The sequence below is a fragment of the Anabrus simplex genome, chromosome 1 (assembly GCF_040414725.1).
Source record: "Anabrus simplex isolate iqAnaSimp1 chromosome 1, ASM4041472v1, whole genome shotgun sequence".
Lineage (NCBI taxonomy): Eukaryota > Metazoa > Arthropoda > Insecta > Orthoptera > Tettigoniidae > Anabrus > Anabrus simplex.
In genome coordinates, this window is record NC_090265.1 from 581,300,619 (window position 1) to 581,328,442 (window position 27,824).

The 27,824-nt window shown below is 37.3% G+C and overlaps 1 protein-coding gene across 2 annotated transcripts in view; it reads left to right on the forward strand.

Moving 5' to 3' along the window:
- Positions 1-10,375: 10,375 nt before the first annotated feature.
- The window catches only part of LOC136857159 (SMC5-SMC6 complex localization factor protein 2), a 30,897-nt gene continuing 13,448 nt past the window's right edge, over positions 10,376-27,824 (forward strand). For both annotated transcript variants that reach the window (XM_067135590.2, XM_067135591.2), the window contains exon 1: positions 10,376-10,660. The gene's annotated coding sequence lies outside the window, so the exon portion shown is untranslated. The remainder of the gene's footprint in view (positions 10,661-27,824) is intronic.

Consider the following 27,824-nt stretch of genomic DNA (forward strand, 5'->3'; position numbering starts at 1 on the left):
GAGTATCTAAAAGGAGCAAGAAAACGTGACAAGCGAACAATTCAATGGGCACCTGAAGTAGTTAAAAATTTGAAACATGTAAACGGGACCTTGCTGAAGCAACAATGCTTATTTATCCCAATCCAAACTGCATACTAGCTCTCGTGACTGGCACTACTGGAAGCGTCTTACAACAGCTTGAAGAAGACGGATGGAAGCCCCTAGCCTTTTATTCAAGAAGTTGAATGTCGCACAACTGCCATACAGCACTTATGACCGGAAAGTTCTAAGCATCTACCTGTCCATAAAACATTACAGACATTTCCTTGAAGGTTGTAATTTTGTGATGTATACTGACCATCGACCATTGTTGTATGCATCCAAGTAAAATAATGAAAATGCATCGCCTCGGCAGCAACGACAGCTGCAATATATATTAGAATCTTCAACAGATATCCGTCACCTTAGTGGGAAATTAAATACGGTTGCTGATATGCTTTCAAAGATTGATTCAATTAACGCTCTTGACCTAGATCAAGTAGCTGATGCCCAAGTCAATGATGCTGAAATCCTAACATTAAAGAATGGCACTACATCTATGGAATTCATGCCTTACGAACTTCCAAATGGAAAAAGATTGTGGTGTGATGTCTCGACGAAGTCCATCAGACCTTTCACTCCTCAATAATTTCGTAAACTGTTCTTCACTCAGATCCACAACTTACAACATCCAGGAGTCAAATTTTCTGTGAAGCAAATGTCATGTCATTTTATTTGGCCAGACCTTAATCGAAATGTTCGTGGATGGGCTAAAGCTTGTTTGGCTTGTCAAAAGAGCAAGCTCTCAAGACATGCATCACCTATAGGAAATTTCCTACAACTTGATGATCGCTTTCCTGTTGTCCATATTGACTTGGTTAGCCCATTAGATCCTTCAGACGGATACACATATCTTTTAACTGAAATAGACAAATTCACAAACTGGATGGGGCCAGTTCCATTAACTAATATTACTGCGGAATCAGTAGCCAAAGCTTTTTCTGAAAACTGGATAGCTCGCTTCGGAGTACCGTCTTCTATTACTACTGACCAAGGAAGATAATTTAAAGCATCTCTCTTTAAAAGCCTGGGAATGCTATGCGGCATAAAGCACAAAAAGTTCATTAAAATGGTCAGAAACCCTGTCAACGATCCTGCTCGGTCTGCATGCAGCACTCAACCCAGAAAGTGGAGCATCCATCTCTCAAATCGTGTATGGTAGAACCATCAAGCTGCTAGGTGAATTCACAGGCGTGCCAGCTTCGAAGAATGATTGTGTTTTATTGTATAGTGTAGCATTTAACCTTCAATACCGATGTGTTGTTGTAGGTGTGATCTGTGGATTTTGAAATATCAGAGAAGTGACTTGGATAACGAATGCAAGAAAGAAGGTACGTTACGCTTAAATAAGAATTATAAGATCTGTTGGGATCATTTCCAGGTCAGCGACTTCAGAAATCCCCGACAATACAGCCAAGGGTATGTTATATTCTTACTCTAATAGTACGTAAATATTCCTCAAAACATAACTATCGATAACATTTTCATGCTTTTATTTCTTATATCCCACTCCTCAGATTAGAGCCGGGATATTTAACAACACAGAATCTCCAAAGAAATAAAACATCAAAAGCTACCGCCCCTTCCAAAGGGGTAGTATTTCCAAGAGAACAAAACAGGAATGTGCCGATCTGTTTATTGACAAGTGTCTTAATGTGATGATACCATGTTTTTAAATGAGGAAAAAGACAAATTTAACAGCAAACGTTCAGGCAGGAATGCTAAAGCAAAAGAAGTAATGCACGAATGAAATATCAAGCACTTTCACATCAATGCATTTCATATCTTGAATATATGTCTAATTTCGGTCATTAAATAATAACCTGATAAAGAATTATTCTTTCATTTATCCAGAAATGCTTCAGCAACTTCAAAGATAATATCTTAATAACACGTTCTTTCTAGACAGAACTTATTTATACAATTCCGTATATAAATTTCCATTGATATTTGAATTTGGCGCGAGTTTTCAGGTCACGCCACTACGAGCATCACTTGTGATTTGTCTCCCATTTTAACACGGTTATGGGTCGCATATCACCCTATTCAAGCCCCGGGAGCAATTTTTTAAGTTGCCTATCGTAACTTTCACGATATAACCCCAAAAGTCTTTGTTTCGCGAGTGTGTATTTGTTTTCCTCTTCCGAATCCAGTAGACCAATGTCGAAAATGTCAGCCACATATTTACGTTGAAGCTGAGAAATTGAATAATCAAACATCGTGTACTCTCTTTTAATTCCGCTAAGCTTGGACTGCGCCTCAACTTGGCGCAAGAAAACACCTGGACGTTCTAACCAAAAACAGAGGTATTTTCACACTCGCCTTGTTAGCTTCCTTCGTCTCGTCATTAGTTACTCTGGGGTTAAGTTCTCGTTACCTCGAGACATCATTTGCCGTACATCAATGTGAAGCTGTATGGTGCACAAGCTGGAATTGCTGAATTCACACTCGCTGTCTCACAATTCACTAAATTAAACTGTACTCCATTAATCACGTGGGGTTCACCAATATTACTGTATCATTTCTAAATTATTGGGTACAATCATTCTAGAAATGACTCCATATTCTTTTAATCAATAACAAACTTGTTTTTCTGACGTCTCCACGGCAACAGAGCAAATACCATCTAATCTAATATCCTTTCCTATTTCTGATCGTCTTTTCTTTTTGATAATCTCCGTGCCACCACGGAGCCGCTACAAGCTTATTATATTTTAAGCCAGTTAAAATATAGGACACGTATTTAGAATTTTAGGAAGTACAATTAAAATCTCTTTGTCACTAGAAAAATGTTTATGTAAACACAATATCTACTTACATTTTTGGTCACGAGAGAAACGGAAGAAAGACCGCAAATTCTTCTCCACTCCATAAAATTATTACAGGAAAACACAGCACATACCTTTCCACTCATGATGATAGGAGATACAATTTAATGACACACGCTATTATTGATTTTAACTTACTCCAAACGCATAAATAACACCAAAACCTTCACAAACTAATGCATGAGCTCTTATGACAGGCGCAGTAACTCCAGGTCACACCGCTTCAATCTCAGTCCAAGACCAACTACAATTACATCAGACCGTAATCCAGAATAAACATGGCGGACATCGGCGTGCGATATGAGAGGTTGAAAGAAAGGTTATGCATGTTTATTTCGAGTCACCTAAAGAAAATATCACAAGTCGAACGTCATGAAATGCAACTCACTAACTCAAAATATGAATAATTAAACACCAAAAGTAGCGTCAAAGCGTATTGTAAGTCTAAATTAAATTTCAGAGGGGAAGATAACGAAAGGAGAATTATTGTATCAACGTCAGGTTGAAACAGACAGAGAGTATAAACATATTTCACATATGAATCTCCGGTCAGCAAATACGATATATAGATGTCAACAAAGAACATTATTACGGTAACCTTATATGGAATACTATGTAACACCATCATTAACCACAGCCCATTAAAACATGCAAACAAATTTCTCCAACAAAATTTCAACCCTCCCAAATCCACCTGTATTGTTGAGTAGGTACAAGCGATATTTGTATGATACACTTGACCATCTAAAGCACTTGTCAGCTTAAAACTCACCAGAATTGATGGCATAATTGTATTTTGTATAAAAGAACACAATCCTCATGTTCACTCCACGGGAAATGGGGTTAGGTTTAGTTTACGCATGTTCATTTTAAAACGTTGAAAATTTATTACATCATTCTTGCGTCACCGTTTAAGATTAATTTAGTCTCTAAATTATAAATTTTATTCCTGGGACTGATTTAATGTTCTTTGTAGTAAGGTACGTTGGCTGATAAGGCAAATGCTATGATAGGCATCATTAGTTTAAACTTCGGAAGTTTGCGCGGCTCTCGAATTAGATCACCACCTTCTATGGGTATATAATGTCATCCCTAACAATACATTTGATTTCAAAAATGATAAAATATTAATCCACACAACATTGTTAGTCCTATGATTCGGTTCGAAGTTTTCCTTACGAATGCTCTTAACCCAATTTTGTCTTATTACTAGGTCTTTTGGAAACGGGAACACTTAAGCTCTTACTTACATCCAGGCACACAGCACATTAAACTATAAACACACTACATACGTAACTAAAAATAAAGAAAATACTTTCAGACAAGAACACGAGAATCAACATTAACCTAATCACCACCGATATTGTTGGAATAAATAAGCTCTTTGAGAACAAATAGCTTCTTACGGCACTGAAAGAGGATCTATAACCTTCTTAAGACTATAAATAAATATAATGTATGATTAATAATATTCAAATTTCCGTAAATACTTGGTAACAACACGGCTTACACAAATCAAAACAAACGCATGCTAGCACTCCAGCTGCCGCCATTACGGACAGTTTCGATAGGTCGGTTAAGGTCTGATATATTGTAGTTGGTCTTGCTCAGTCCCTCGACATCTCGCAGACTGTCCTCTATTATCTCTACCAAGACGAATATAAATGTATAGTGTGGCGACTTCAATCAATCAATCAATCAATCAATCAATCAATCAATCAATCAATCAATCAATCAATACTGATCTGCATTTAGGGCAGTCGCCCAGGTGACAGATTCCATATCTGTTGTTTTACTAGCCTTTTCTTAAATGATTTGAATGGCATTGGAAATTTATTGAACACCTCCCTTGGTAAGTTATTCCAATCCCTAACTCCCCTTCATATAAATGAATATTTGCCCAAATTTGTCCATTTCTATTCCAACTTTATTTTCATATTATGATCTTTCCTACTTTTAAAGACGCCACTCAAACTTATTCGTCTACTAATGTCAGTCCACGCCATTTCTCCGCTGACAGCTCGGGACATACCACTTAGTCGAGCAGCTGGTCTCCTTTCTCCCAGTTCTTCCCAGCCCAAACTTTGCAACATTTTTGTAACGGTCCTCTTTTGTCGGAAATCACCCAGAACAAATCGAGCTGGTTTTCTTTGGATTTTTTCCAGTTCTTGAATAAAGTAATCCTGGTGAGGGTCCCATACACTGGAACCATACTCTAGTTGGCGTCTTACCAAATATGACCTCTCCTTTACATCCTTACTACAACCCCTAAACACTCTCATAACTATGTGTAGAGATCTGTATTCTTTGCTTACAATCCCATTTATACGATTACCCCAATGAAGATATTGCCTTATATTAACTCCTAAGTACTTACAATGATCCCCAAAAGGAACTTTCACCCTATTAACGCAGTAATTAAAACTGATAGGACTTTTCCTATTTGTGGAACTCACAACCTGACTTTTAACCCCGTTTATCAACAACCATTGCCTGCTGTCCATCTCACGACATTATCGAGGTCACGTTGCAGTTGCTCACAATCTTGTAACTTATGTACTACTCTATACAGAATAACATCATCCGCAAAAAGCTTTACCTCTGATACCAGTTCTTTACTCATATCATTTATATATAAGAAAACATAAAGGTCCAATAATACTGTGTCGAGGAATTCCCCGCTTAATTATTACAGGGTCAGATAAAGCCTTGTCTACTCTAATTCTCTGAGATCTATTTTCTAGAAATATAGCAACCTATTCAGTCACTCTTTTGTCTAGTCCATTTGCACTCATTTTTGCCAGTAGTCTCCCATGATCCACCGCATCAAATTCTTTAGACAGGTCAATCGCGATACAGTCCATTTGACCTCCAGAATGCAAGATATCTGCTATATCTTGCTGGAACCCTACAAGTTGAGCTTCATTGGAATAACCTTTCCTAAAACCGACCTGCCTTCTATCGAACCAGTTATTAATTTCGCAAACATGTCTAATATAATCAGAAAGAATTCCTTCCCAAAGCTTTCATGCAACGCATGTCAAACTTACTGGCCTGTAATTTTCAGCTTTATGTCTATCACCCTTTCCTTTATACACAGGGGCTTCTATAGCAACTCTCCATTCATTCGGTATAGCTCCTTCAACAAAACAATAATCAAATAAGTACTTCAGATATGGTACTATATCCCAACCCATTATCTTTAGGATATCTTCAGAAATCTTATCAATTCCAGCCGCTTTTCTAGTTTTCATCTTTTGTATCTGATTGTAAATATCAGTTATCATATCGTGCCCACAACGGTAAACAAGCGAAAGTAATAAACTAGGGAAAGTGTAGTTGTGAAGTTTTGGTCTAGATTTTATTAATTATATAATGTCTAACCCTTTAAAAACGTATCACATTTGCAGCTCGTTCTGTATGTCTAACACATAAAACCAATCATTATATATCAAAATTGATTTGACATGAGTAATCTCAACTTCTTTCAACTCTCCTAATTTTTGCCAATTTGCATATTCGTTAGTTTGCCAGAGCAGGGACGATATGTAAATTTTAATACTTCTTTAGCATTAGTCACCTCGTCTATATGGACATTTTCCTTGTAACCGACAATCTTTACATACTGCTGACTGAATACTTCTGCCTTTTGAAGATCCTCACATACGCACTCTCCTTGTTCATTAATTATTCCTGGAATGTCCTTCTTGGAACCCGTTTCTGCCTTAAAATTCCTATACATACCCTTCCACTTTTCACTATAATTTGTATGACTGCCAATTATGCTTGCCGTCAGATTATCCTTAGCTGCCTTCTTTGCTAGATTCAATTTTCTAGTAAGTTCCTTCAATTTCTCCTTACTTCCACAGCCATTTCTCACTCAGTTTCATTCCAGTCTGCACCTCCTTCTTAGTCTCTTAATTTCTCTATTATAATAAGGTGGGACTTTACCATTCCTTACCACCTTTAAAGGTACAAACTTGTTTTCACATTCCTCAACAATTTCTTTAAACCCATCCCAGAGTCTGTTTACATTCTTATTTGCTGTTTTCCACCGATCATAATTACTTTTTAAAAACTGCCTTATTCCTGCTTTATCAGCCATATGATACTGCCTGATAGTCGTTCTTTTAAAACCTTCCTTTCTGTCACATTTATTTTTAACTACGACAAAAACAGCTTCGTGATCACTAATACTATCTATTCCTTCGGTTTCCCTATAGATCTCATCTGGTTTTATCAGCACCACGTCCACGATATTTTTCCCTGTAGTTGGTTCCGTCACTCTCTGAATCAGCTCTCCTTCCCATATTAGCTTATTTGCTATTTGTTGGTCATGCTTCCTGTCGTTCGAATTTCCTTCCCAATTGACTTTTAGTAAATTAAGATCTCCCGCTACAATCACATTCATTTCTATGTCGTTTCCCACATAGGTGATTATCTTATCAAATAATTCTGAATCCGTATCAGCACTACCCTTTCCAGGTCTCTACACTCCAAAGACATCAAGTTGCATATTATTTTAAGAAATGAACCTTACACCTAGATTTTCATCTTTCTCATCTTAACTTTTTCGTAGCTTACACATTTTTCTTTCTACAGAATGAATACTCCTCCTTCCACCATTCCTATCCTATCTCTACGATACACACTCCAATTCCATGAGAAAATTTTCTGCATCCATTATATCATTTCCCAGCCATGATTCAACTCTTATTACAATATCTGGTAAATATATATCTATTAAGTTAATTCTATTTCTTTCTTTACAATACTTCTATATTTCAACACTAACATTTTTATGTCATCCCTACTTGACTTCCAGACCTCTGTACCTTGATCACCGCTCCCTAGACAACACCGTTTCCCTGAGCGTACCTTCCTATTACCCTTCTAAACAAATTTCCTAACTTACAGTATACGTACCACTGCGATTTAAGTGAAGGCCATCTGAGCGCAGATCCCTATCTCCTACCCACCCATTAGGATCTAGAAATTTCACTCCCAGTTTCCCACATACCCATTTAAATTCCCAGTCATCCTCCACTCAGTATCCCTCCTACACATTATTCCACTGATAACAATCTCAGCTTTCTTAAACTTCACCCTGCTGCACTTACCAGATCCCACACATCCCCAACTATGTTGTAATTATATTAGCTTGCCTTACGTTATTGGTACGAACGTGAAAAACTACCACCTTCTCCTTCCCCTCCTCCTTCTTTTGATGGTTGATATGTTCCTTCACTACGCGGCGCTGGTGTAGATAGATAGGGATGAGCTCTCATTGAAATTGTGCTTCTAAATGGAAATTGGTGTGATTTAATTCGGAATTTATAGTTTAAATAAATGATTTGAGACCGTGTAATCACTACTGTGGTGCTTACGGACTGTGCATTGTGTTTGCTGACTAATGACTGTGTTTATGTGCTATATATGTTTGCTGCAATTTAAGATATAGTGTTTCATATTTAGGAAACAATCTGTAAACAATACGTAGGAAGTCTTTTACAGTTAATAATGACATAAGGACATTACTTTAGAAATCGGTTCGTCAGTAACGTTAATCAATATCTTAAACGTTTGTGCTTAGTTGCGCTGAGTGTTCTTTCAGTAATTTCGCCACGAAGATGACTGCATATTCAACTCTGTAGCAATTATCAATTATTAGCTAAAACGATGATGATGTTGATGCTAATTGTTGTTTAAGGGGCCTAGCAGCTAGGTCATCGGCCCCTAATGGTACGAGATGGATCGAAAAGACATGATAATTAAAATTTTCAATTATATCCACTGACTAGAATGTAAAATAAATCGTGATGAAAAATGATTATGAAATTAAAATATTCAGCGGATCTAATTTGTAATGCCTCATTTGCTGACAAAACTACAGGAAACGTAGAAGAAGTCAACTATTTAGTGTACATGCTGCGAAATATATCGCAGTAAACATATTAAACCTCTGCAGGATTGTCCCATTATTCTTATGTCATACACATGTAATTCTTACATAACTACTTAATTTATACGTTAACATGCTCAGCTTAATCATGAATCTTACTAATAACTTCCTCTGGAGATGCTTAATTATCCTTTTTAAAGATGAATTCCTGCTGATTATCAGCACTAACCTTGTGTTATCACCAGCACTAGATCATACAAAGATCGGGCGAGCTAGCCGTGCTGTTCGGGGCGCGCAGTTGTGAGTTTGCATCCGGGAGATAGTGGGTTCGAATCCCACCGTCGGCAGCCCTGAAGATCCTTTTCACACCAGGCAAATGCTGGGGCTGTGCCTTAATTAAGCCCACGGCCGCTTCCTTCCCACTCCTAGTTCATTACTATGCCATTGTCGCCTAAGACCTATCTGTGCTGGTGTGATGTAAAACAAATTGTAATAAGAAAAGATCACACAGAGCTAATACTACGGGAGTCCAGTATGGAATAATCATGAGTGGAAGGAACATCTGATTTTAGTACATTGGCATCTTTTTACTATGATGTTTCAGGATAAATGTAATGGAAGATTTGGAAAAATGTGAAGGACTGCTATGAGATTCGGTTTGCATCTCTGTGCCATTTTTTTCTTCATTAATAATGAAACTGCCACAGTTTTGGATAAGTTTGGTGGTAAAATGCAGATCACAGGTAGGACTTTTATCACTTTTGTCGTGGAGTAGCCTTTTACCACTTGGAGAACTGATTGGGATTCTTTGGGGTGAAAAAGGAATCATTTGACTGTTTACCGCAACCCGGGACGTAGTAAGTTGTTGGCATATTCTCATGCGGTACCGGTAGCAAATTGAACCATGCCGAAGCATGGCCGCCCATATGATAGTTTGTAGGGGGGGGGGGGGAGACCATGGGGGTACGTAGTGTTTTTAATATTTTGGAAGATAAGTAGCGACTTGTATTCTGCGATAGAATAACCCACAGTATCCTCTGCCTGTTGATGGGGGACGGTACTACCACTTCTATGTAATACTGACTTTTAAATAATTTTCTTGAAAGGAAACCATCTGACTACACTAGACTTTTGCATTTCTCTTGAGAGCTATGGGATTTGGGGGGGTGGGGAGGCGCGCACCTTGTCCCTGGGTATGAGCGCCCTTGTGCCGAAGTATACGTCCTACTTCACAAATACTTAATATTTTGCACTTTTCAGTTCACGAAAAGTTAACACCATATATTTTTCGCATATAAAACTACCGAAAAAGACCAGAACCTGTTTACACACTTCCGCTTTAAGCCGACTATAAGCGCGCCTACTTGGCCTTTATATCGACAGCAGCGCTCCAGGCGGCGGAGAACATGTACACTGTAGCTGTTAATATGTGATTCAGAGGGAGTCATCACTCTATTTATTTCTGTTCTCTTTGTTTATATTCATCTCTCTACTTTATTTGCTTGAAGTTACTCACTTCTTTAAATATATATGTATTTTTACATCTAGTGCAATGTAGGGTAAAAAATTTGGTTATGTTAAGGTCATTTCATTTGTGTTTTGTGGCGACACTGTTAGGCTACATTGAATTCTAATTCAATATGCTGCAGTTTTGTGTTGCTGTTTTCGATGTCGTTAGGTAGACATTCAAAATAGAGTGATAAAAAAGTTTTATATTTCATGAGAATGCTGTACGTTCTTCAAAAGACAAGTGTATCTACTGTGTATTATAACCTTCCCTTAAAAAATGTATATTTTGCCGCCTGGTCTCATTACAATTTGATGTAAAGTTCTCCGTGTGATCAAATTTAAGGTAACTTGAAGCAACTGGATTTTTTTTTTAATTTCATTGATTTTTCAATAGATTTGATTTTGCCGATTTGATAGACAAACGAAGCAAATGAATATTCATTATGTTATCCTGGCCAATTGTAAGAAATTCACCAATAGGACTTTTATGAGGTTATGTTGATGAAACCACCTTTCCCAAAGCGACGAGTTTGGCAAGTTACAAGCGTTACTATTAAAAAATAGTGACAAGTGCCGAAAAGTTTCCATGATTTGTTTCTCAAACGGAGTGACTAGTGAATATTGAGTAGATGCTATTAACATTCTAGTTACAGATATTCTGGCAGCGAAAGCGAGATCAGAGACAATAACAGCAGACTTTTTGGACGTGAAAGGGGCATATGATCATATAGATTTTAACATAAAGAAAATTATTAATATTGAAGTTCCCGATACAATTTATTACACTCTTAAAAAACCTATTTACCAAGCGTAAAGTATGCTTAAAAAATAGTTATACCAGAACAAAGATTTGTATCTCGTGGTTTGCCACAGGCGATATTTTAAGTCTTATTTTGTATTTATTGTATACTTCCCAGTTTGAATATTTAGTAAGTGCATATGCCAGGATCATTCAATTCGCAGATGATATAGTAATCTATGTATGTTCCAAATAAATCAGTAGATCAGTCGCGTCAAACATTAATTCAGGTATTAGAGAGAGCACAGATTTGGTTGTTGAATCATGTTTTGGAAATTGGGTTCAAAAAATCAGTTGCAGTCATATTCACTAATCAGCGTAATTATGACAAATCTCCATTGTGGTATGGCTGGACTGAGATCCCAGTCAAGAAGTCAGTTAAATATTTAGAAATCATCTTAGATACTAAATTATTATGGAGACACCAAATAGATCATATTTGTTTAAAAATCAGTCTAAAATGTAATATATTTAAATAGTTGCCAAAAAGAACCTGGGGTGCTGATCCTCGTATACCATTAATGTTGTACGAAAATATCATTAGATCTGTCTTTGATTATGGCAGTTTCTTAGACACCACTGCAGAGTCTAATAAAAGGTAATTAGATTTTTTACAGATAAAAATGATCAAAATAATTATTAGAGCTATGCCATTTCCTCCAAATAATGCTGTCTTAGCTGAGACGTCAGAACCGCCTCTACAATTTAGAAGAAAAATTATGGCTACAAAATATTTACTACAAAAAATGTCTTAACACTCAACACCCCATTATTCCTAAACTACATTTGTTAGGGCCTAAATGAATATTACCAAGAAAAGAAAATTAACAAAGAGAAATACCTGGCACTTCTTAGGGCGTAAAAGCAGTATGGTTGCCTTAGAAATAATATCATCCAAACTAACTTTAATTTGAAATATTTGTCCTCGTATCAAGCAAGTAAATACAAGCGAAAATTGTAACTTCAATATTCAATGAAACTAGCCTTACTGACCTTACTATAATACGAAGAATCATAACAAGCACCCTTCAGAAGTACACACTTTTGTACCATGTTATACAGATGGATCCAAACATAGAGGTGTAAGGGGAGCTTTTTATTCCCTAGGCCTATATTTGCAAGTAGCAAACAGTTTTCCTTACTACCCGAAGCCTCATCGTATACCGCAGAGATTTGTGCTATAGGGCAAGCGTTTATATGGACTCTTGGTACCCTTTCCTATTTACTTCATGTTGAAAACCCTCAAATTGATATATTCAAAACATTCGAAAAATAGTTACAATTTAGAAATGACTAATATCGAAGTAATATATTTGTGGGTTCCAAGTCATATCGAAATTACGGGCAATATACAAGCAGATAAACTAGCCAATGAAGCTGCTAATGGATTTGGTTTGGCATATCATTTTGCAATAAGTTAGGTCAACCTTTATCTAGACTTGTGGGGAGAAGTGGTGGAACAGTTATAGAAGCTCTGGATTTGCAAACTGGAAATGAGAGTCTCATTTTAAAGGGATATTTTTTTTTTTATTTTTTTTATTTTTTTTTATATTTTGCAGACTATTCCAAAACATCCCTGGTAATAACCACGGTAATAAGATTTAAGACTCAATCATGCCTGAACCCCTGAAAATTTATTTACAATAAAGGTGATTGATTCGAATATCAGTGAATGTGGTAAAGAAGTCGGTACTACCAACCATATTTTGTTTGAATGTGAGAAATTCAATCTTCAGCGGAGCAATTTTCTTCAGAAATTAATGAAATTTGGTTTTCAACTGCTCTTGAATGTCTCTTGCCTATTATATAGCCCTACAGTTCAAGTGGAGAGTCACTGGTTCATTTCCTTGAGGAAAACAAACTCACATAATGACTGTACTTATATGACTAATGACCTGCTTTATATGTGATTTGGTGTATAAGCATTGGATTCATCAAAGAGGTTCAGTGGCTGGACAGAGGCTATTTATGCGGAGTCCAGTAATGATCCTGAAGAAGAAGAATAGTTACAAACAACGGACTAGCAAATTTTTTAGTAGGGACAAGTCGTCAATTTCTTCAAACTGACAACTTGTCGCTACAGTTTCTGACCCAGGCTGGGACACTTGTAATATTATTCCCTACACAAGCGTGAGTTGTATTTACATGTACAAAATGTAGATTAATAAGATTTCTGCATTCAGGAATAGAAGCTGGTAACATAAAATCAACTTAATGGTCCGTATCGCACTTTAATAGATTCACAACTAAGTGGGTTTTTTTTTCACCTTGTCGATACATTAGTTGCTTAAGACAACTTATTGGTTAAAAGTGGCACATGTTTCATATATTATTAACATCTTCAGCCACATAACACTGTTTAGATGAAAAATTCATATACAGTGGAACCTTGGATTGCGAGCATAATTTGTTCCTGCAACATGCTTGTAATCCAAAGCGCTCGTATATCAAAGCAAGTTTTCCCATAAGAAACAATTGAAATGCGGATGATTCGTCCACAACACAAAAATATTTATTCGCATACCATTTATGAAACAAAATATAACTTAAGACAAATTAAAATGTACTTTACAATAGAATCATTGTTGGTGTGAGGGAGGTGAGAGATGACATCAGAAGAGTTACCGTGTAGCACAAATTTTGCTAATGGAATCACTGCTGTCCTTTGGCTCACTGGAATTGTTTCCTTTTCGTGCAACTTTAATGAGGAACCTTTCCAATGAATTGCTTTTGCCTCTTTTTGAGGATTTCATGAAAATGTGACATTGCATTGTCATTGAACTGATTCAACGCTCGTACTGCTACAGCCGTATTCTGGTGATGTTTTTCTACAAAATATTGCACCGTTTACCACATTTTGCACTTCTCCCGAATCTCAGTTGAAGTGAGAGATTCCATTGACCTTTCCTCATCCTCTTCTCTGCGCAAGATCTCCTCTATAACCTCCTCCTGTTGTTCGCGATGCAGGTCTATCAGTTCGTTGGTAGATAATTCCTGGCTATGTTCTTCCAACAGCTCTCAAATGTCCACGTCATTCACCTCCAACCCCATAGTCTTCCCTAAGGACACAATTTCATCGACAATCGGCGGCTCATTTTCACCAGCAATCCCCTCAAAATCACGTCCAAGAACACAGGCCACAGCTTTCCACACGTGGAAGTGAGAGTTCTCTTGGTGACTCCATCCCACACTTTATCGATGATCTTCAGGCAGTCACGAAAGGGAAATGCTTTCTCCCAAACTCTCAGATGGCAAGGTTTGTTCCTTCGGTCACTTCGAAGCATCGCTGAAATAGTGCTTTGGTGTATAGCTTCTTGAAGTTCGAAATGATTTGCTGATCCATAGGCTGGAGTGGTGGAGTAGTGTTGGGAGGAAGGAACTTAACCTTAACGAAATTGAATTCCTCCAGTAAGTTGGCCTCAAGGCCTGGACGATAAGGAGGAACATTGACCATAACCAGCAAGACTTCGAGTGGCAGATTATTTTCTGAAAGGTATTTCTTCAATACAGGACCGAAGACCTCGTTCATCTATTCAACAAACGAACAGGGGAGGGCTCGTGTTGCGGAACTTCACTCGCTTATCAAGTTACAATTTATTTTAAATTTTTTGCTCGTCTTGCAAAACACTCGTAGACCAAGTTACTCGCATTCTGAGGTTTCACTGTATTAACAGTGTATCAATGGTTTGAGAGGAAGTGTCCTTAAAAATAGTATAAGAAGATCAAATGACAACATTAAAAACAAAATCACTCATGAGAAAATATATAAATTCTTTTTACAATTGAAAGCTGTTGTCAAGTAAACACTTGCACAATAGCCCATAGAGAATGTCCTAATGAATATTCTTTTCTTAAAAAGTTCACGTTCACCTTTAAGAATTGTCAATACATTCAAGTATCTCGGAATGACTTTTCAGACAACTGGAACCACATTTACAGCTTACATAAAGGAAAGGACTCTGGCTGCAATAATAGCAATAAACAACAAAGATCACCTTAGTCAACTGTCAATCAAAACGGCCTTGAAACTCTTCCGCCTTAAAGTTACTCCAACTGTCACTTACAGCAATGAAACAATTTGGACCTTCCTGAAAAAGAAAGAACTAAAGGAGGTAGAAAGGGTGAGAGCAACTTCCCTTAAAAGAGCCCTATGCGTATCTAAATACACACCCTCTAGACATGTGTATGAACTGACCCGAGAACCTTTCTTCAGTGAAGACTTGTGACATACAATGACTCTACAATCAACAAAGGCATATCAAGAGCACTTACATGAATTGAAATTAAAGGAGACAAAAATTTGGAATGATTTTTATAACGGATGCAATGACAGTCAGTTGGTGTCAGAGTTGCTTCGACCTCAGACATACAGTGACCCGTGCAGCTGTCCATGGCTTCCATCAGGCATGTGTTGTATCTAGATTTCACGATTCGAACCATGACTGTGTATGTCGATGGTGTGAGAAGTTCTGTGGTCATTACCATGCACTGGAGTGCCCGAAGAGACTGTTCTCTGACAAAACATTGTAGTGATTAAGTTTACACCCCTGCACATTGTGCGCTCTTCTGTATAAATAAATAGAATAATTGACAACTAGGAATTAGTGATGTCGTCTCCAATAGTAATAAGAGCCACATTATGAAACCTAGATTTCTTCAATTCGACAATTACTAAAAAATGTATAATTTTTAATTCATAAATTGGCCTATTTTTTAACATGAACTTTTTAAGAAAAGAATATTCATCAGGACATATTCTCTATGGACTATTGTACAAGTGTTTCCTTGACAACCGCTTGCAATTGTTAAAAGCATTTATGTATTTTCTCATGAGTATTTTGTTTTTAATGTTGTCATTTCATCTTCTTATGCTATTTTTAAGGACACTTTCTCTCAAAGCATTGATACTTTGTCAATATATGAATTTTTCATCTAAACAGTGTTATGTGACTGAAGATGTTATTAATATACAAAACTTGTACCACGCTTAACCAATAAGTTGCCTTAAGCAACTAATGTATCTACAAAGTGGAAAATAAAAATAATAATTAGTTGTGAAGTAGCTGGTAATACGAGATGCAGTGTTTGAAATTCGACCGGTAAATGTATCAATTATCACTGTGCATCTGTCAGCTGTTCGACCTCAACTGCTACTTCATTCACTGGATGTTCTCAAACAAGTAGCAGGCTGTGATTTTGAAGGAAAGAAATCAGTGAAAAGTAGCAGGCTGTGAATTTATAACAACTTCTTTAGTAACTGCGTCGTTCTTCATAGCAGCTGAAAGGCTTTGTTTGTGTGTGGGTGTGAGTAACATTGCCGGTAGTTCTGAAACTCACCGGACGATTTGGCCATGCAGTTAGGGGCGCGCAGCTGTGAGCTTGCATCCTGGGATAGTGGGTTTGAACCTCACTGTCGGCAGCCCTGAAGATGGTTTTCCATGGTTTTCCATTTTCACACCAGGAAAATGCTGGGGCTGTACCTTAATTAAGGCTACAGCCGCTTCCTTCCCATTCCTAGTCCTTTCCTATTTCATCGTCGCCATAAGACCGATCTGTGTCGGTTCGATGTAAAGTCAATTGTAAAAGAAAGGAAACGCGTGGTATTGTGTGGCGAATTTGTAAGCGATTTAGTATTTTTAGTGGTGTTCGTAATGAGTTCAACTCAATATTTTCGGGAGGCATATTCTGCTGAATTTCCTTGTTTTATGCGATCACGGAAAGGTGAAACATTCGCATTCTGTTCCATGTGCTCGTGTGATATAAACGTTTCTCACGGAGGAAGAACAAAATTAGTAAATCACATTAAATCTGTTAAACATGTCTCCAATACAAATTTAAGGATGACAGTCAGAAAATTAATTAGGTTTTTTTACCTCTTCTGGAGCTGTCCTTACCGGGCGAGTTGGTCGTGCGGTTAGGAGCGCGTGGCTGTGAACTCGTATCCGGGAGATAGTGGGTTCGAACCCCACTGTCGGCAGCCCTAAAAATGGTTTTCAGTGATTTCCCATTTTCACACCAGGCAAATTCTGGGGCTGTACCTTAAGGCCACGGCCACTTCCTTCCCATTCTTAGCCCGGCCTTTCCTGTCCCCTCGTCGCCATAAGACCTATCTGTGTCGGTGCGACGTAAAGCAACTAGCAAAAAAAGGAGCTGTCCTTGATATAGTAAGAGCGGAATGCTTGTTCACTTCATTTTTAATTGAACATAATATCCAGTTAGCTGCTGCCAAACATGCTGGTGCTCTGTTTACGAAAATGTTTCCAGGTTCAGAAATTGCAAAAAAAAAAAAAAAAAAAGAAAAAAGAAATATATGGCTGTGGTCGTACGAAAACCACACACATTTTGAAAGAAATGGCCTTGGATTCAAGAAGTGAACTCGTTGGTTGCATGCAACGTGAACCATTTTCTTTAGCTACGGATGGGAGCAATAATAGTAATGTTAAGCTTTACCCTATTGTCGTCACCTGTTTTTTGACAAAGCAGAAAAAGATTGTTCAGTGTTGTCTGTCCCAGCCTTGGTGGGTGATTCAACGGGACGTAATATTGGTAATTTCACAGAGTGTTACAAAATACCAATTCAAAATTGTGTAGCGCTCTTTTCCGACAATGCTCGACAATGCTCCAGTCATGATTGGCAAGAAAAATGGAGTTGCTGCTGTTTTAAGGGAAGCACAGTCATCTGTCTTCATACTGGGTTGCTCATGCCATTTGATTAACTTGGCTGCTGAGAAAGATGCAAGCAGTTTGCCTGTTAAAGTTGATGAACTATTAGTCAACATCTTCTATTATTTAGAAAAGAGTTGTAAGAGGAAGGAATGCCTTAAGAAATTCCAAGAGCTTCACAACAAGGAAATGAAGAAGATACTGAAACATGTTTGCACAAATTGGCTATTGTTAGGAAGGTGTCTGCAGAGGCTGTTAGAGCAATGGGATCCACTACTTGGTTTCTTTAAAGATGAGGTACTTGTTAATGCTCAGTGTGCATCAACTACTCGCTTAACATCATTTACGATCTCAAAACCCGAGCCTGGTAGTTCCAAAGAGCATTAAAATAGGAAAACCACTGAGTCATCAAAATTGGTCGCTGCCAAAAGATGTGCATGTGTCTCAAAATCTGACACTACTGTGCTAAAGAATAAGAACATTATTCAAAATCATGAATTTTTTAAAATGGTTCTGTCATCGGGCTTAAATAAGGCATACTGTGCCTTCCTGTATGCTGTCATTCCTTTATTTGAGAATTTCAATTCTACACTATAATGTGCAGTGTGTCGTCTCTGGGTTCCCCTTCTAAAGAATTTAAGGCTCTTGTAATTTTCTCAACTATAGGTTTGCTGAAGTGAAGTATTTACTATCCTACTGGTTGATGGTTTATTGCTGTACGAGCTGTCTTATGTGCCCTGGCCTAGGGATTAGTTGAAAGTATAACTTGTTTTTCAGTACTGGCAGTACAGTGTCATTTTGTTATTTTCATCACAACTAGTACGATTATAGACTGCTTCTGAGGAATCTATAATGTGCAGTTGGCCATATAGGAGGGACTTTCCATCAGACAGTATACAGACCTGCCAACATTACAGATTTTCTGAAATTTCTTTTTGCAATTATGGTGTTATGGTTAAGGACAAATTTATTGTAGAAAATCATGTGCGCTTCTTTTACTTTCCCGATGAAAAGAAGTGATAAAAAATATTTCATCCTAAACGAAGCACCGGGTGATATTGTGATGGCATCATGATGCGCAAAGCCCATACACGCATTCCCATCATGCCTTGCTCTGGCCATCTAGTTGGCCATTGTTCTCGGCTTCGCATTTTGGTGCCATGTTCATTCAGCCGGTGGTCATGCATGGTTCTTGTCCTCGCTTTCTTATTCCAATTATTTTATGATTAAGAAGTGTTTTAGTGCTGCAGAAATGAAGCATGGCTATGATTTCAACATCAGGGTAGCAAATAAAAAATACTCTGCTCCAAAAGTATCATGATAAATATACAGAAGAATGGCTCCGTGGCTAAATGGTTAGTGTGCTGGCCTTTGGTCACAGGGGTCCTAGGTTCGATTCCCGGCAGGGTCGGGAATTTAACCTTAATTGGTTAATTTCGCTGGTACGGGAGTTGGGTGTATGTGTCGTCTTCATCATCATTTCATCCTCATCACAACATGCAGGTCGCCTATGGGTGTCAAATCAAAAGACCTGCATCTGGCGAGCCGAACTTGTCCTCAGACACTCCCGGCACCAAAAGCCATACGCCATTTCATTTCACAGAAGAATGGCCGTGTTTTAATATCTTTGACCGGGCGAGTTGGCCATGCAGTTAGGGGCGCGCAGCTGTGAGCTTGCATCCGGGAGATAGTGGGTTCGAACCCCACTGTCGGCAGCACTGTAGATGGTTTTCCTTTTTCAAAAATGGCTTTCACGGCCACAGATCTTACAATCACGGGAATAGAACGAGCTTTTGGGTGGTTCTGTTCCCGTGATCTTATGGTTTTCCTTGGTTTCCCATTTTCACACCAGGCAAATTCTGGGGCTGTACCTTAATTAAGGCCATGACCACTTCCTTCCCACTCCCAGGTCATTCCCATCGTCGCCATAAGACCTATCTGTGTTGGTGCGACGTAAAGCAAATTGTTAAAAAATATATGTATATCTTTGAAAATTAGTGTTAACCACATGTTCTGTAGCTTATAATATTGTCATTTTTCTGTGGCCCATGAAGGTGGAGATGATTTTAGAAGGTACATTGAATGTGAGAAACTCAAATCACATGGGAAAAGTAAGGCTAATAAACCAATAACAGATTTCTTTGTCAATAATGGGGAAATGTGTTATAAATTCAAAATTGCTTTTTACATTGTTCCAATGTTCCAGTTGCAGTTTCTGACCATGCAGGAAATTTATTCAAAGCAGTGTTTCCAGATACTGTGCTGAAATACAGTTGTGATAGAACAAAAACTTCTGCTCTAGTAAATTTTATGACTAGTAACACAAAACAAAACATAACTCAGCATTTGCAAAGCATGCCATTTTCCTTACCTACTGATATTAATGATACTAATGATGTCAAGCTTTACCCTTTTGTTGTTTCGTTTTATAATGTAGAACAGTATCAGGTGTGCACTTCTTTTGTTATTAAAGAATGCTGATAATTAGGGCCTGGATTCATATGCACTGAAAACGGCAAAAATATGTATGCACATATGCACTAAAAATGTTGTAAATATGCATGGAAATATGCACTAAAAATAAAATACGCTTACCAAACGCATTATATAATTTTAACTCAGTGTTAAATTAATAAAGATGTTTAATTCCTTGCAAAATGATGCATGTCAGTAGGTTTCAACAGTTTTTCAGGAGTCAATAACTTTCTGTTGTCAGCCAGACATAATTTATACGCTGAAAATGATCGTTCTACGTCGACGGATGTAAGTGGGCAATACTTGTACACTGGCACTGACTGCTCGGGACATTCTTCTAGCAAAATCTTCAGGCATTTTTACAGTTTAATCTGGTGAAACACCGCAGTAGACGAAGAGCAAGTTAACAGATGGATGCACGTGTTTAAGCAAACCTCAGAGGGGCTACTGTAAGGAGAAAAGAATGTCAGAAAGAAGGAAATAGCTGTTGTGAAAAGCACTATAATCCATCTACCTGCTTGTATTGCGACACTGAAAGCTTTTCCCTTGATCAGGGCAGGCTTCTCATGTTGCCAAGGGATGTACAACATACAGAGTTTATTAGATTTTTCATTTCGTTCAGAAATCTTAGCCTAGATAATCGATCACACATAAGAGAAAAATATGTCTGTATATGCACTAATGCTCAAAATGTGCACTAACATTCAAAATATGCATTTGCATGTGCGCATATGCATTTTTTAAAATCCGGGCCCTACTGATAATACAGTGCAGTTTATTTTTGTTTGCTTGTTAGCAATGAAGTAGTCACAATTGATCTGCATTTAGGACTGTCACCCAGGTGGCAAATTCCCTATCAGTTTTTTACCTAGCCTGTTCTTATATGATTTCAAAGTACTGTATGAAATTTATCAAACATCTCCCCTGATAAACCTAATAAAGTATTCCAATATACGTTCTTCCCGCGTCCAGGATAGGTGACGTAAAGATATCTCGACTAGATCTCAGGGTTCATTATTTTTATCTTCATAAATATTTTTAACGTGGGATTCAAACAACGCTGATACGCTACATAGATCTATCTATCATCAGAATTGATGGACGTCTCCATCTGACGTATCTAGAAATTGCACGAAAATGGATAATTCTACAGCTTAAATCTAAGCTGAAATTTGTTACCATTGAAAATATCAATAACACATTACATTAACCTTAATATCAGTTATTCAAGAAAATAATTACGTAGATGCGAAAAGTAAAATGTGAAAATAGGTTTAGAATTTAAGTAATGTTAGTTCTTCTGATATGTAATGATCATCTATGCTCATATTATCTGCATTCATCATTCTATTAGGTTCATATATCACAATTGAAGTAGGTTCTTAATAGAGCCTGGATTTCCATGCAAATGCATGTTTTTAAATAAGCTGGTTACAATTCTCAAACTTTGCAAATATTCATTTTATGGCTTAACGATTCCAAATAACCGTCCTTTTTCCGTGCATGTTTGCATGTTTTGGCCTTTTTAGGACAAGATTCATGCATAATGCATATTTTGAAGATTTTGGATTTAATAGCAAATATTTGGATGTTTATTATTGCGTAATATGCCTTTTCTTGTGACTTTGGCGCACATATAATGCTAACTTGCATGATAGTACCTTTTATGAATGTTGGCTTGCAGAATTTGAGGCCTTTTTTTTTTTTTTTTTTTTTTTTTTTTTTTTTTTTTGTGCTGTCGATGATATAGATGTTGATTCCCATAGGGAACCTGAAACATTTGTCCCGAATGAGTAAGTTTATAACACCAATATAAATGGTCTGTTATCTGATGGCCAGGCAGGCATCAATTTTTAGTAATGAGACAAAGTGTGTCATAGTGAATTGGCACTGCTTGTGGCTCCAAGTAGCCCACGCAGTGTCCTCCACAGTATACACTAGCCGTGCGTCTTGGTAGGTGTGCTATTTACCAACTGATGATCCCAACTTAGCACACTGGGACGAAACGCTGGCAACCAGGAATGAGTTAGCTGGAAAATTTATAATGTCCAGTAACGGACCACTTATATTGGTATTATGAATTTACTCATTCAGGACAAATATTTCAGGTTCCCTATGGTAATCAACATCTATATCATTGTTACTACTTATCGATATACATATGTTAGAAAAATTCATCTTTTTCCGTCGCTTTCCGGAATTATATCTTTCATTTGGTCATCCTCTACAGCTCTGGATTCTGGTCATTCTGCGTGGCTAGTCATCGCGAACCAAGGTTCATCTCTGCCATGTTGATCCAGCTTGGAATCATCCAGTCTTCTTAGCAAGCTATTGTTTCCTTTAAAAACTCAATTGAAAATAAAAAATACAATGATGAAATCCAGCTGTGACATAACAGTTTCAACGCCTTCTAACATGATTTATCTACTTGGTTCCACAAATATTTCTTCATATAATATCAATGTCTCTATTAGATCTCCTGTATGTCTGCAAATATTTCAATTTATTCTCATGAAGAATGGCTTTAATAGTTGTTAATCGTCTTTATTGCGATATATTGAATATTCTTTCTTGTAGTCACGGCCTTGTCATTGTACTTTTCATATGCCACTGCGAAACAATTTATAAGTTGCATATTTTACTATTTTATGCATATCTATTTAATCTTTTTATATCTTCTTTTACTATATGTTTATCTCTGTCTAATAAATAGCTCTTCTTTCTTATTTTCTTCTCTCGTTTTAGTAATTTGATGCGATTTTTGTAGCTTCTTCATCGGAGCACGTCCACTCACTTGAGTTAGTCTTTCATTTGTAATTTTAAACAATGTCGATCTTAACAATTCGAATGCCATATCTATTTTGTCTTGGTCACTGCCACCGCGATCTTATTCATTCTGACTTTGCGTTACTCTAATTCTTTGATATCTATAAAATAAGAGTTTTGTCTGTACATTGCTCAGAATTTGAAAAGAATGTCATTTCGGTATCAGTCATGTCCACAGTATCAAGGAAATGCACTTTTTACTTTTCCATAATTTCTGTCTGTTTGTATATATATATATACACACACATATATGTACACACATCACGAGAAAACGGCTGAAGAGAGTTTAATGAAAATCAGTATGTAAAGCCGGGTAATGAGCCACTACAGTCTAGGCTGTAAATAATTTTATTCACGCTGAGTGAAATGGTAGTTTAGGGGAAGGCCTAAATTTTAATTCTCAAATATTATATTATTAGTGGTCCTATCGGTAAATACTACATAACTAAAGTTATATAGAATTAAATTTCCGATCATTTATGTCTTATAGACATGGTATAGGCTTTTGGGCTTATGCCATGTCAAGAAAATAAGGTCTTTATGTCTTATACATTTTTAAAAATCCTTTTAATAACAACCACCTACTCAATACATTATATTACTCATAGAATTATAAAATAATCATGAGGTGTCTTAAATAAAGGAACATGTTTCGTTCGACATAGCGAACATCATCAGCCTTAATTTACAAAGATTAGGTCAGGGCCCTGAGCTGAATGATAAAAATTGTTAAAAGAGTGACAATGCCATAATAAAAAGTAAAATGATAACATTAGACATGAAATTATAACAATATGTACAGATTAACAGCAAGTATGTAGAGGAATACTTTGAACGATGGTAGTCTATAAAGTTAAAACAAACATGAGGTTGTTAAAGTAAAAAGATATAGTGGATCGAAGTTCACGTCATTTCAACCTTAGTTTCGTCGCCATGCGCCTTTTAACTGACTCAGTTTGACTCGTACTATTCAATAAACTCTATTTCAACTTTTGTTTTGCTCAATTTAAGAACTCCATAGTCAATAACTAATCCACGCTTCACGCATTGACATATATTTTAAGATCCACTATATCTATATCTTTTTACTTTAACAACCTCATGTTTGTTTTAACTTTATAGACTACCATCGTTAAAAGTATTCCTCTACATACTTGCTGTTAATCTGTACATATTGTTATAATTTCATGTCTAATGTTATCATTTTACTTTTTATTATGGCATTGTCACTCTTTTAACAATTTTTATCATTCAGCTCAGGGCCCTGACCTAATCTTTGTAAATTAAGGCTGATGATGTTCGCTATGTCGAACGAAACATGTTCCTTTATTTAAGACACCTCATGATTATTTTATAATTCTATGAGTAATATAATGTATTGAGTAGGATTTTATAATTTTAATATATTGTCCTCAATACGGTTCTATTATGAGATTAATTACATGTTATACATTTTTACCGTACTGGCTGTGATAACACAGATATTCATTAATTTGTATTTTTGTTGCTAAGTCCATATTATCAATGCCGAGCCACGAGAAATTGGGTAAACAGAATTTAATGAAAATCGGTATGTAGACTCAGGGAATAAGAAACTACAGTGTAATCTATAAACAATTTTATTCACCCTGGATGAAATTGTAGTTTAGGGGAAGGCGCCTAAAATTTAATTTTAATATACCTATGTTATTGGTCCTATCGAAAAGTACTACATAAAAAAAGTTATAGACCGGGCGAGTTAGCCGTGCGGTTAGGAGCGCACAGCTGTGAGCTTGCATCCGGGAGATAGTGGGTTCGAATCCCACTATCGGCAGCCCTGAAGATGGTCTTCCGTGGTTTCCCATTTTCACACCAGGCAAATGCTGGGGCTGTACCTTAATTAAGGCCACGGCCACTTCTTTCCAATTCTTAGGCCTTTCTTATCCCATCGTCACCATAAGACCTACCTGTGTTAGTGCGACCTAAAACAAATAACAAATAAAAAAATTATAGAGAATACAATTTCTGATCATTTATGTTTTATTCAGTTTTACCGCACTGACAATGATATAATACCAATATAAATGGTCTGGTATTGCACATTATAAATTTTCCAGCTAACTCATTCCTGGTTGCCAGCACTTCGCCCCCGTGTGCTAAGTTGGGCTCGTCAGTTGGTACCTAGCACACCTACCAAGACACATGACTAGTGCATACCGTGGAGGCCACCGCATAGGCTACTTGAAGCCACCGAGAGTGCCAATGCACTATGAGAAAAATTGATGCCTGCTTGGCCATCAGATGATATAGATGTTGATTCCCATAGAGAATCTGAAATATTTGTCCTGAATGAGTAAATTTATAATACCGATATAAATGGTCCGGTATTGGACATTTTAAATTTTCCAGGTAACTCATTCCTGGTTGCCACCGTTTCACCCCCGTGTTCGAGGTTGGGCTCGTCAGTTGTCGGCAGCCCTGAAGATGGTCTTCCGTGGTTTCCCATTTTCACACCAGGCAAATGATATGATATGATATGATATGATATGATATGATATGATATGATATGATATATCAGAGTCAGAGGAAAACTAATGTGAGAGCCTCCATGGTTCAGGCGGCAGCGCATTGGCCTCTCACCGCTAGGTTCCGTGGTTCAAATCCCGGTCACTCCATGCAAGATTTGTGCTGGACAAAGAGGAGGCGGGACTGGTGGTTTTTCTCCGGGTACTTCGGTTTTCCCTGTCATCTTTCATTCCAGCAACACTCTCCACTATCATTTCATTTCATCTGTCAGTCATTAATCATTGCCCTAGAGGAGTGCGACGGGCCTCGGCAGCCGGCACAATTCCCATCCTACATGTAACTAATCTCATGATTAGACCCGTATTGAAATTTGCTATAAATGCTTACAATATAGTGATTATTTTAATCCACCTATTCAATACAAATTGGTGTTGCTAGTTCATAATACAACAACACAAATTTACAGGGACATGTTTCGCTTTATTTACAAGCATCTTCAGCCTACATAATTGTCTCAAGGTTAAGACCTGTCATAATTGGATTGTTTTTACAAATTTTTTGCTTGAGTATAAATCCATGTTTAGTAATAATATGTAAAAAACATAGGAATTGTGTACACATTAAAAGTATGGCAATATGAATTACAATGTTGAATTGACGTAACCCTTAATACTAAAATACATTGACGTCCAAAACATAGCAAGTACAGTGTATTTTAGTATTAAGGGTTACTTCAATTCAACATTGTAATTCATATTGTCATACTTTTAATGTGTACACAATTCCTATGTTTTTTACATATTATTACTAAACATGGATTTATACTCAAGCAAAACATTTGTAAAAGCAATCCAATTATGACAGGTCTTAACCTTGAGACAATTATGTAGGCTGAAGATGCTTGTAAATAAAGCGAAACATGTCCCTGTAAATTCGTGTTGTAGTATTATGAAGTAGCAACACAAAACCAATTTGTATTGAATAGGTGGATTAAAATAACCACTATATTGTAAGCATTTATACAATTCCCATCCTCGCCGCAAGATGGAGGCTTCATTCATTCCATCCCTGACCCCGTCACAGACTGGAAAACAGGTTGTAGGTTTTCAAGAATACTAATGTGAAGGCCTACAATATCGAAAGTGCATAGTGGTGTTCTTTGTATCTTATGCTGCCGCTCAACTCCGACAGATGGGATTACTGCTGTGTACCGAGTGTAACAGCCTGACTGAATATGGGCGGGAAATGGCTGAGGAGTTGGAAAACTTTCTTCTTTAGCATGCTATTCCTCTGGTTCATACATTTTCTTATACTGCTGGTACGTAACACACTGGTTCATCATAGTATTCCAGCTATTCGATCGCTACTCTGATGTGCTGTTTTGAATGAACAGTGTGCACACTTAAGGCAGAGGCTCACTTAGTAGTAGTAGTAGTAGTAGTATGACCAGCTCTAGAATTACAATTTAGGCCTATTCCAAATTATAGCACCACAATTCACTAAATAACTCAAAATTCAACCTTGGAAAGAGCCGTTTCTTAAGAAAAGCTTCTTCCTCGTCACGTTTATTAAATTCTACATTCATTTTATTCCAAATTAGCAGTGAAAAGGGTTTTTTTCCCCCTCTGAGTTGGAGGAAAATTTTGCCTCCAAGTAAGACAGATTATTCCGCCGTCAGTGTAGTAAATTGAGTTTTTCTGACTTTTCGGGTGCTCCTAGGAAAGAGATTAATAAAGGGGCATAGTTTTGCCCTGGGACTCTCCACTATTCGACACCCCCCTCCTCCCCCCACTCAGCGAGAAAAGATGAAGAGTGTTCACGGATCACTACTGTCTGCAGCTTGGTCATTCCAGCTTTGGAACTTGGGACTGTTAGATCGGCAGTGTAGTACTGTTTGTTAAAAGTGAGAAAATGTGTGGTTTACCGTTTAATTATTTCATATGAAAGCATTGCTTCATATCGCGCCATCCCTATTGACGTCATTGTAATGACCCATGTTCATTTCAGTTGGGAAACCACTAAGGCAGTCTTTCTGATGAAGTAAAAAGGCAGGTGGAGAGTGAGTGTCTGCCATTATAATGAAAACTCCCCAACCTGGTTGTGACTGATGGTAGGCAAGCAGGCCTACCATTAGAGTGGAAATTCCCTAACGCAGTCTTCATATGAGTAAAGATGGTTGGTAACTTCCCCATCGCGTTTCTAGGGTAACGTTAAGAGCTGTGCAATTTAATACAATCTT